Consider the following 10,647-nt stretch of genomic DNA (forward strand, 5'->3'; position numbering starts at 1 on the left):
CTGGCTGAGTGCACACTGATCAGAGAGGCACCCAGCCGGAGAGGCCCAAGACCCGTGGAGACCATGCACCCAGTGGTGCCATTGTGCGACCCAGCAGGTAGGCCTCACCACTGCTGCTCAACTCCATCCCCAGCCTGGCTGAGTGTGTGCTGAGCAGAGAGGCACCTCCCCAGAGAAGCCCAAGGCCCGAGGTGACCACACACCCAAGGAAACAGTGGGTAACCGAGCAGACAATGCAGCCCCAGCAGGATCCTAGCCAGACAATAGTGTTGAACCAGTGGACCATGAAATCCCCTGCCACAATGAATAAACATCAAAGGAAAGATACCAGAAATATGATAAATCAAGACAGTACACCACCAAAGGGTAATAACTCTCAAGCTCTAGATCCTATAGAGCAAGAAGCCCTTGAAATGTCTGACAAACTCAGCTAGACAACATGATGAAATGAGGAATAGTATACAGGAACTGAAAGAAGAAATGTACGAGGAAATCAATACCCTGAAAAAGAATGTAGCAGAGCTTGCCAAGCTGAATAATTCATTCAATGAAATAAAAAACACAATAGAGAGTTTACCCAGCAGGCTTGTAGAAGCAGAGGAGAAAACTTCTGACCTTGAAGATGGGCTGTTTGAAATAACACAGGCAGACAAGAAAAAAAAGAAAAAAAGAATTACAAACATTGATAAAAACTTAAGAGAGATATCAGACAACCATAAGCACTCAAATATCTGAGTCATGGGTATTCCAGAAGGGGAGGAAAAAGGAGATTGCATTGAAAACATATTCAACAAAACAGAGGCAGAAAACTTTGCAGGTATAGGAAAAGACACAAATCTTCAGATTCAGGAGCTCGAAGATCCCAAACTGTGTTCAACTAAAAAAGGTCTTCTCCAAGATATGTTATAGTCAAATTGGCAAAACTCAAAGACAAAGAGAGAATCTTATAAGCTGCAAGAGAGAAGTGTCAAATCACCTATAAGGGAGCCCCAATCAGACTAACATCAGACTTTTCACCACAAACCCTAAAAGCCAGAAAGGAATGGGATGATATATTCAAAATACTAAAAGACAGAGATTTCCAGCCAAAAGTACTCTACCCCACAACGCTATCCTTCCAAAATTAAGGGCAAATAGTATATTTCTGAGACCCCCCCCCAAAAAAAACTGTGGGAGTTCACTACCACATGACCACTTTTACAAGAAATTCTCAAGGGAGTACTGGGTTTGGTACCTGAAAAATAACTACCACTGCCATAAAAACTCAAGAAAAAACAAAACCATTGAGTAAAATAAAAATGCCAACAATGAAGAGAAAAAAGTTTATCTACAACCCAAGGAACCAACAAATACAGAAGACAAACAATAAATCAGAAAGAAAGGAACAAAAGACTCTTAAGGCATCCAAGCTAAAAACAATAAAATGCTAGGAGTAAATCAACACTTTTCAATAACAACTCTTAATGTAAAAGGATTAAATTCCCCAACAAAAGACACAGATTGGCTGATTGGATTAAAAAGGAGGACCCAACTTTATGCTGCCTTCAAGAGACCCAGCTCATGTATAAAGACTCACATAGACTATGAGTGAAAGGATGGGAAAAGATTTACCATGCAAATAGAAAAGAAAAACGAGCTGGCGTAGCTATTCTTATATCAGATAAAATAAACTTTAAACCAAAAACATAACAAGAGATAATGAGGGCCATTATATAATGATAAAAGGATTGATCCATTAAGAAGACATAACAATCATAAATATATATGCACCCAAGGTTGGAGCAGCCTGATTTATAAAGCAAACTCTATTAGACATAAAGAAGGAAATAGACACTAATACCATAATAGCAGGGGACCGAAATACCCCACTATCAATATTGGACAGATCATCTAGGCAAAGAATCAGCAGAGAAACACAAGATCTAGCAACACCCTAGACCAATCGGACTTGGCAGATATCTACAGAACATTCCATCCAACAACCTCAGAATAGTCATTCTTCTCCTCAGCGCATGGATCATTGTCCAGGATAGATCACATGTTAGGTCACAAATAAAGTCTCAACAAATTTGAAGAAATTGGAATTATCCCATGTATTTTTTCAGACCACAATGGATTAAAGTTATAAATCAATAACAAACAAAATTCTGGAAACCATACAAACACATGGAAATTAAACAGCAATCTACTTCATGACATTTGGGTCCCAAAAGAAATCAAACAGGAAATCAAAAAATTGATTGAAACTAATAAAAATAATGATACATCATACCAAAACCTGTGGGATACTGCAAAATCAGTACTGAGGGGGAAATTTATTGCATTAAATGCTTACTTCAGAAGAATGAAAAGATGGCATGCAAACAACCGAATACTTCACCTTACAGAACTAGAAAAATAACAACAATCCAAACCCACTGTTAGCAGATGGAAAATAATCATTAAGATCAGAGCAGAACTTAATGAAATTGAAACCCAAAAACAATACAAAAGATCAATAAATCAAAAAGTTGGTTTGTGGGGACCTGTGCAGGCCTGACTAGCTTGCGGGGTGCTAAAGAGGGCCTTGAAAAGGGTCCTTCTTGTATGTCCTGTAAGTATGTAAGGAGATCTGGAATAATGGTGTCCTTGCTAAGGGTCATGCACAGGTCAGTGTATGCGTGTGTTCTTGCTTGAGAAAACATCTTGAGATTAGATCTGGTACTTGCTATAAACATCATGTTCCTCAGATGTTTATGAGCCATTGACGTGAGAGCAGGGAACAAAGAAATACCAAGGCCACCTGTATTGTTTTTGAAAAAGCTTGTTTGTTACATTCCTTCACGTGGACCTCAGCTAGAAGGATATAAATAAGATTGTGACCAGAATAAACTTGCTAGTGAGCAGCATCCCTGCTCTTAGCCCCCTCGATCCCCGCTTTTCTCTGTCTTTATTTCCCAGCGGTCTTCTACTTTCAGGTTACCTTTGTTCTCGTCGGAGCCGGCCTCCGACATTGGTTTTTTGAAAAGACAAATAAAATTGATAAACCATTAGCATGACAAACTAAAAAATAGGAGAGAAGACCCAAATAACAAAAATTAGAAATGAAAATGGTGATATTATAACTGATACATCTTACATACAAGGAATCATTCAAGACTACTATGAACAACTACATGCCAACAAATTTGAAAATCTGGAGGAAATGGATTAATTTATGGACACACACAATCTACCAAAGCTGAGCCAAGAAGATGTAGAAAATCTGAACAGACCAATAACAATAAAAGAGATTGAAGCTGTTACCAGAAGGCTGCCAACAAAGAAAAGCCCAGGACCAGATGGGTTCACAGCAGAATTCTACCAAACATTCAAAGAGAAATTGACACCAATTCTCTACAAACTATTCCAAAAGATTGAAGCAGAGGAAATTCTCCCAGACTCATTCTATGAAGCAAACATCGCCTTGATACCAAAACCAGGTAAAGGTACAACTAAAAATGAAAACTACAGGCCAATATCCTTGATGAGTATAGATGCAAAAATACTCAATAAAATACTAGCTAACAGAATACAGCAACACATATGGAAAATTATACACCATGATCCAGTGGGATTCATCCCAGGGATGCAAGGTTGGTTTAACATACACAAATCAATAAATGTGATACACCATATCAATACAATCAAACACAAGGACCATATGATCATCTCTATAGATGCTGAAAAAGCATTTGATAAAATTCAACACTCGTTCCTGATAAAGACTCTCCACAAGTTAGGTATAGATGGAAAATATCTCAACGTAATTAAAACTGTATATGATAAACCCACTGCCAATATCATCCTGAATGGGGAAAAGCTGAAAGCTTTTCTTTTAAGAACAGGAACTAGACAGGGATGCCCACTCTTACCACTCCTATTCAACATAGTTTTGGAAGTACTAGCCAGAGCAATCAGAGAAGAGAAGGAAATAAAGGGCATCCAGATTGGAAAAGGTGAAGTCAAACTGTTCCTGTTTGCAGATGACACGATCCTATATATCGAACAGCCTAAAGCCTCTACAAAAAAATTCTTGGAGTTGATAAATGATTTAAGCAAAGTAGCAGGATAGAAAATCAAGACACAAAAATCAGGAGCATTTCTATTCTCCAATAGTGAACATGCAGAAAGAGAAATCAAGAAAGCTTGCCCGTTTACAATAGCCACCAAAAAAATTAAATACTTAGGAATAGAGATAACTAAGGATGTTAAAAATCTCAATAATGAGAACTACAAACCACTGCTGAGGGGAATTAAAGAGGACACAACAAGATGGAAATATATCCCATGCTTTTGGATTGGAAGAATCAACATTGTGAAAATGTCCATACTACTCAAAGTGATATACAAAGTCAATGCAATCCCTATCAAAATTCCAATGACAATTTTCTCAGAAATAGAAAAAAACTATCCAGACATTTATATTGAATAACAAAAGACCACGCATAGCCAAACAATTCTGAGTAAAATAAATAAATAAATAAAGCTGGAAGCATAACACTATCTGACTTTGAACTATACTACAAAGGTATAATAACCAAAACATTATGGTACTGGCATAAAAACAGACACACTGATCAATGGAATAGAATAGAGAATCCAGAAATCAGCCCACACACCTACAGCCATCTGATCTTTGACAAAAGCACCATGCCTATACACTGGGGAAGAGCCTGCCTCTTCAGCAAATGGTGCTGGCATAACTGGATATCCATATGCAGGAGAATGAAACTAGAACCATACCTCTCATCATGTACTAAAATCAACTCAAAATGGATTAAAGAATTAAATATACACCCTGAAACAGTAAAACTTCTTACAGAAAACATAAGAGTAACACTTCGGGAATTAGGACTGGGTGCAGACTTCATGAATAGAACCTCTAAAGCACAGGCAACCAAAGGTAAAATAAGCAAATGGGATTATATCAAACTAAAAAGCTTCTGCACAGCAAAAGAAACAAATTAACCAAGTTAAAAGACAACCAACAGAGTGGGAGAAAATATTTGCAAAATATACATCTGACAAAGGATTAATATCCAGAATATACAAGGAACTGAAAAAACTTCACAAAAAAAAGTAACCCAATTAACAAATGGGCAAAAGAGCTAAATAGGCATTTTTTCAAAGGAAGTCATATGAATGGCCAGCAGACACATGAAAAAATGCTCAATATCACTCAGCATTTGGGAAATGCAAATCAAAACCACACTGAGATACCATCTCACCCCAGTTAGGATGGCTAATATCCAAAAGACTATGAATGATAAATGCTGGTGAGGTTGTGGAGAAAAAGGAACTCTCACACACTGTTGATGGGACTGCAAAATGGTGCAGCCTCTATGGAGGCTGTTCTCCAATGTTCATTTCAGCACTCTTTGCAATAGCTAAGAGTTGGAACCAGTCCAAATGTCTATCATCAGATGAGTGTATGTGGAAAATGTGTTATATCTACACAAAGGAATACTACTCTGCTATAAAAAAAGAATGAAATCCTGCCATTTACAAGAACATGAATGGAACTAGAGAGAATTATATTAAGTGAAACAAGTCAGGCACAGAAAGAGAATTATCACATGTTCTCACTTATTTGTGGGAGCTATAAATAAATAAATAAACACACAAAAACCTGGGGCGGGGGGGGAGGCAAAAAGAGAACAAGTACAATGCCTTGAAGTTGATATGACAAGCAAACAGAAAGGAGGTTGTTGGGAAGGAGAGGGGAGAGGGGAGAGGGAGAAAGGTTTTGGTAATGGGCCATAATAATTAACCACATTTTATATTTACAAAATAAAATTAAATTAAAAAATAAAAATAAATAAAAAATAAAATAAAATAAATAAAAAAGGGAAAATTACAGGCCAATATCCTTGATGAATATAGATGCAAAAATCCCTAACAAAATATTAACATTCATATTACAGCAACACATCAAACAAATTATATACCAGGATCAAATAAGATTAATCACAGGAATGCAAGGATTGTTTAACATATGCAAATCAATACACATGATCCACCACATCAACAAAATAAAGGACAAAAACCATATGATTATCTCAATAGATGCAGAAAAAGCATTAAACAAAATCTAACATTGCTTCATGATACAGACTTCCAGCAAATTAGGTATAGAAGGAAATTAACTCAACACAATAAATCATATATGACAAACCAATTGCCAATATCATCCTGAATGGGGAAAAGCTGAAAGCTCTTTCCTTAAGAGGAACAAGACATACATACCCACTCTCATCAATCCTATTTAACATAATATTGGAAATGCTAGCCAGAACAATCAGGCAAGAGAAAGAAATAAAGGGCATCCAAATTTGAAAAGATGAAATCAAACAGTCTCTGTTTGCAGATTCCATAATCTTATATATAGAAAATCCTAAGGATTCTACCAAAAAAATTTCTTAGAGCTGATTAACAATTTCAGTAATGTTGCAGGATACAACATCAACTCTCAAGAATCAGTAGCATTTTTATACTCCAATAACAAGCTGTCAGAAAAAGAAGACAAGCCCATTTACAATAGTTGCCAAAAATAAAAATTAAAAAAATAGAAAGCCTAGGAACCAATTTAACCAAGGAGGTGAATGATCTCTACAACAAGAACTACAAAACACTACTAAAATAAATTAAAGAGGACACAAAAAGGTGAAAAGACATGCCATGCTTAGATTGGAAGAATTAACACTGCTGAAGCAATCCTGAGCAAAAAAATAAAAAATAAAGCCAGAGGCAAAACACTATCAGACTTCAAAGTATATTACAAAACTATTGTATCCACAACAGCACAGTACTGGCATAAAAACAGACACTCAGATCAATAGAATAGAATAAAAAAACAGTAATCATGCCATATATTTACAACTGATCTTTTTTTTAAAAAATGACCAGTAAAGGGATCTTAACCCTTGACTTGTTGGTGTCTGCACACCTTCTCCCAAGTGAGCTAACTGGTCATCCCTATGTAGGGATCCAAACCCGTAGCCTTATTGTTATCAGCACCACACTCTCCCAAGTGAGCCATTGGCCGGCCCTCAACCAACTGATCTTTGACAAAGGCAACAAGAACATATATTGGGGAACAGACTGCCTCTTCTATAAATGGTGATAGAGAAACTGGATATCCATATGCAGGAGAATGAAACTGCACCTGTACCTCTCACCATATACCAAAATCAACTCAAAATGGATTAAAGACTTAAATATAAGACCCCAAACCATAGAATTACTTAAAAAAAACGTAGAGAAAACACTTCAGTAAATAGGACTGCGCAATGACTTTATGAATAAGACCTCAAAAGCACAGGCAACAAAAGAAAAGATAAACAAATGGGATTATATCAAACTTAAAAGCTTCTGCACAGCCAAGGAAACAATCAGCAAAGCAGAAAGACAACCTACGAAGTGGGAGAAAATATTTGCAAACTATGCATATGACAAAAGATTAATATCCAGAATATATAAGGAACTCAAACAAGTATTCAGTAAAAATAATAATAATAAATAAATAATGCCATTAAAAAATGGGCAAAGGAGATGAATAGACATTTTTCAAAGTATAGCATACTAATGGCCAACAGGTACATGGGAAAAATGCACCAGGTACATGATTAGCACCACTAATCATCGCGGAAATGCAAATCAAAATCACATTGAGATATCATCTCACCCCAGTTAGACTGGCCATTATTAAAAAAGGCCACAAATAACAAATGCTGGGGAGGATGCAGAGAAAGGAGAACTCTTGTACACTGTTGGTGGAACTGTAAATTAGCACAGACATTACTAAAAACAGTATCTAAGATTCTCAAACAACTATAGATAGAACTACCATAAGATCCAGCAATCCTACTACTACTGGGTATACATCCAAAGGAATGGAAATCCTCATGTCGAAGGGATACCTGCCCTCTATGTTCATCACAGCTCTATTTATAGTAGCCAAGCTATGGAACCAATCTAAATGTTCATCGATGGGCAACTGGATAAGGGAGATGTGATATATATACACAATGGAATACTACTTAGCCATAAAGAGGAATGAAATTCTCCCATTTGCAGCAATATGGATGAGCCTGAAGAAAATTATGTTAAGTGAAATAAGCCAGACACAGAAAGAGAAATACCACATTTTCTCACTCCTGACTGTGTGCTAAGAAAGAAGGAAGAAAAGAAAGAGAAGGAAGGAGGGAAGGGAAAAAGAAAGAAGGGAAGGAAGGAAGAAAAAAGATCAGTTGTACATTGAACTTTCAGAAGGAGAGAACAATTCTAAGGATACTTTTGATGGATGGGAGGGAGGGAGGGTGTTGGGTAGTGATAGGTCAGGTGGAGGGCATGGGGAAGGATTATGATTTGTAATGATGAATATGCTAATGAAAAAGCACTCTGAAAACATGATTTCACAACACAGGACATGAATTTTTGCAGAAAGCAAAGTCTGTTGAGGATTAACTTCTGAAAACCACACACGGAAATAACTAATTACACAAAATAAGATTTGCACCCAAGGATTTCAGATAGAGGAAAAAATCAGTATTAGATTTTTTCAAAATGATTAAAAATGTTCATAAATGAAACAATTATTAACATAAGGCAAGAATGACATAGGGTGAGAAGGATAAATATAAAATGAACCAGTATTAAATTCTTGAAATCAGAAATGCATTCACTGATTATGTGAAATGTAATTGATTATGTGAAATAAAATGGAATTGAATAGATGAACAAAAAAATGAACAAGAGCAGAAGTAAAGATAATTAGAAATTTTGTTTTCCTTATTGAAACTTAACTGATAGAGCCCCCAATAGAAACGACCTAAAACCTCTAGGATTTGTTGGTGAACTAATTGAACCGTCTGTGTGATTTATTAATACCTTACATCAGAGCCTTTCTGATTACCCACTGTACTTCTAAAACTCTCTTGTTTCTCATGGTTTTCTTGGCCTTAACTACTCATTCTACCTACGGTTCACTGAAGTGCTTATAAATTGATTCCATGTGTTTGTCTGGATTTTGATCTTATTCTATTCTGATTTCTGCAACCTGTGTGTTCTCATTTTGATTGGTCAATCCAGCTCCAAAGCTCATCTCCTCTGACCTCAGATTTCTCATTTTTTACCAGTTTGTCTGACCTTTATTGATCTTGTTTCTTTTCCAGTAACTGTGAGCCTCTGTCAGCATGACTCAGGATTCTAGATTGGTTACGAATAACAAATTTACCCTTTGTAACTTTGCTGTACCAAGGCAGAGTTAGTAGAAAAATGCCACAACAGAAAATTAATGCAGTGTGTGAAAAAAACAACCTGAATGGATCATAAACCCAAGAAGATGATCAAAAAAATTAATAATTAGGGATTTACAATTAAATCGATGGTACATTTTCATATACTTTGGATTGTTAAAATTAATATCCACCATAGGTGAGGCATGAAATAACTGGTCACTCCAGTGCTGGTTTGATGGCTGTATGAGTAGAGGGGTGGTGTAGGTGGTACCAGTTTTACGTTTAGTGTCTCTATGATTCAAATATAGATTTGCAATATTGAATCATGATCCTGCAAACATTTCTCCTTTGCCAGCTGGCTGAATGAATGTCAAACTTAATCAGTAGTGGACTGTGGAGTGTCTCTGTAAGGAAGTAGAGGCTGGAAGACACCTCTCTTTCAAGTCTCCACCCTACTTTATTATTATTCAGTAACTTTTGTGATTATGGTTGGGTTATAAAAATATATGCTAGGGAATATATTTAAGAATACTATAGAATATAAACTAAAGAATATAAGAAGGAAGCTTCTAGTCAGTATGTTTGCAATACCTATCCTTTAATAAACATTGAGTTCTAGATGAGAATTAATTCAAAAACTCCTAATTATAAAGTTAGTTCCTGACACAGATAAACTCAGCTTCATGTGTTACTTTTGAAATTAAGCTGAGAAATATTTAATTTTTGTCTCCAATCTCTGTGGTTCCTGTATATCCATGCCTTTATGCAGTATATTAGATATAAGACTAGTGCAAAGATTGTAAAGATGAAGAAAGTTACTTCAATTCTGCCATTTTATGTGATGAGTTAGTTTCTGTTTCAATGTTTTTGATTTCAGAAAAATTTGAAAGCTTCTAGAATTAATCTTGAATAAACAAGCACATGGACAATATTGCAATTTTTGTAATTTAATATATAATTTTTTTATGACTCTCTGTCAAGTGTATCTTTGTGTTTACATATTTTCCTGTGTGTATGTATATGTAGCTTACACACACACACACACACACACACACACACAAAAAAAAAAAAACCGGGGGGGGGAAGAAGATATAACAACCACAATTACTTGAAGTTGATACGACAAGCAAACAGAGGGGACATTGTTGGGGGGGAGGGAGGAGAGGGAGGAGGGAGGGAGGTTTTGGTAAGGGGCAACAATAATCAACCACAATGTATATCGACAAAATAAAATTAAAAAAAAAAAAAAAAACAAATGAAAGAATTTTTTGATCACCTGTGAGTGGATATAGATTTATGTATTTGGCTATATGGTCTAAGAATTTCAAAGAAGACTTATTTTGACAAAATCATCAACGAATTTACAGAAGTTACTTCATTAAAAAAA

Source organism: Cynocephalus volans, chromosome 9 (assembly GCF_027409185.1).
Source record: "Cynocephalus volans isolate mCynVol1 chromosome 9, mCynVol1.pri, whole genome shotgun sequence".
NCBI classification, from domain to species: Eukaryota; Metazoa; Chordata; class Mammalia; order Dermoptera; family Cynocephalidae; genus Cynocephalus; species Cynocephalus volans.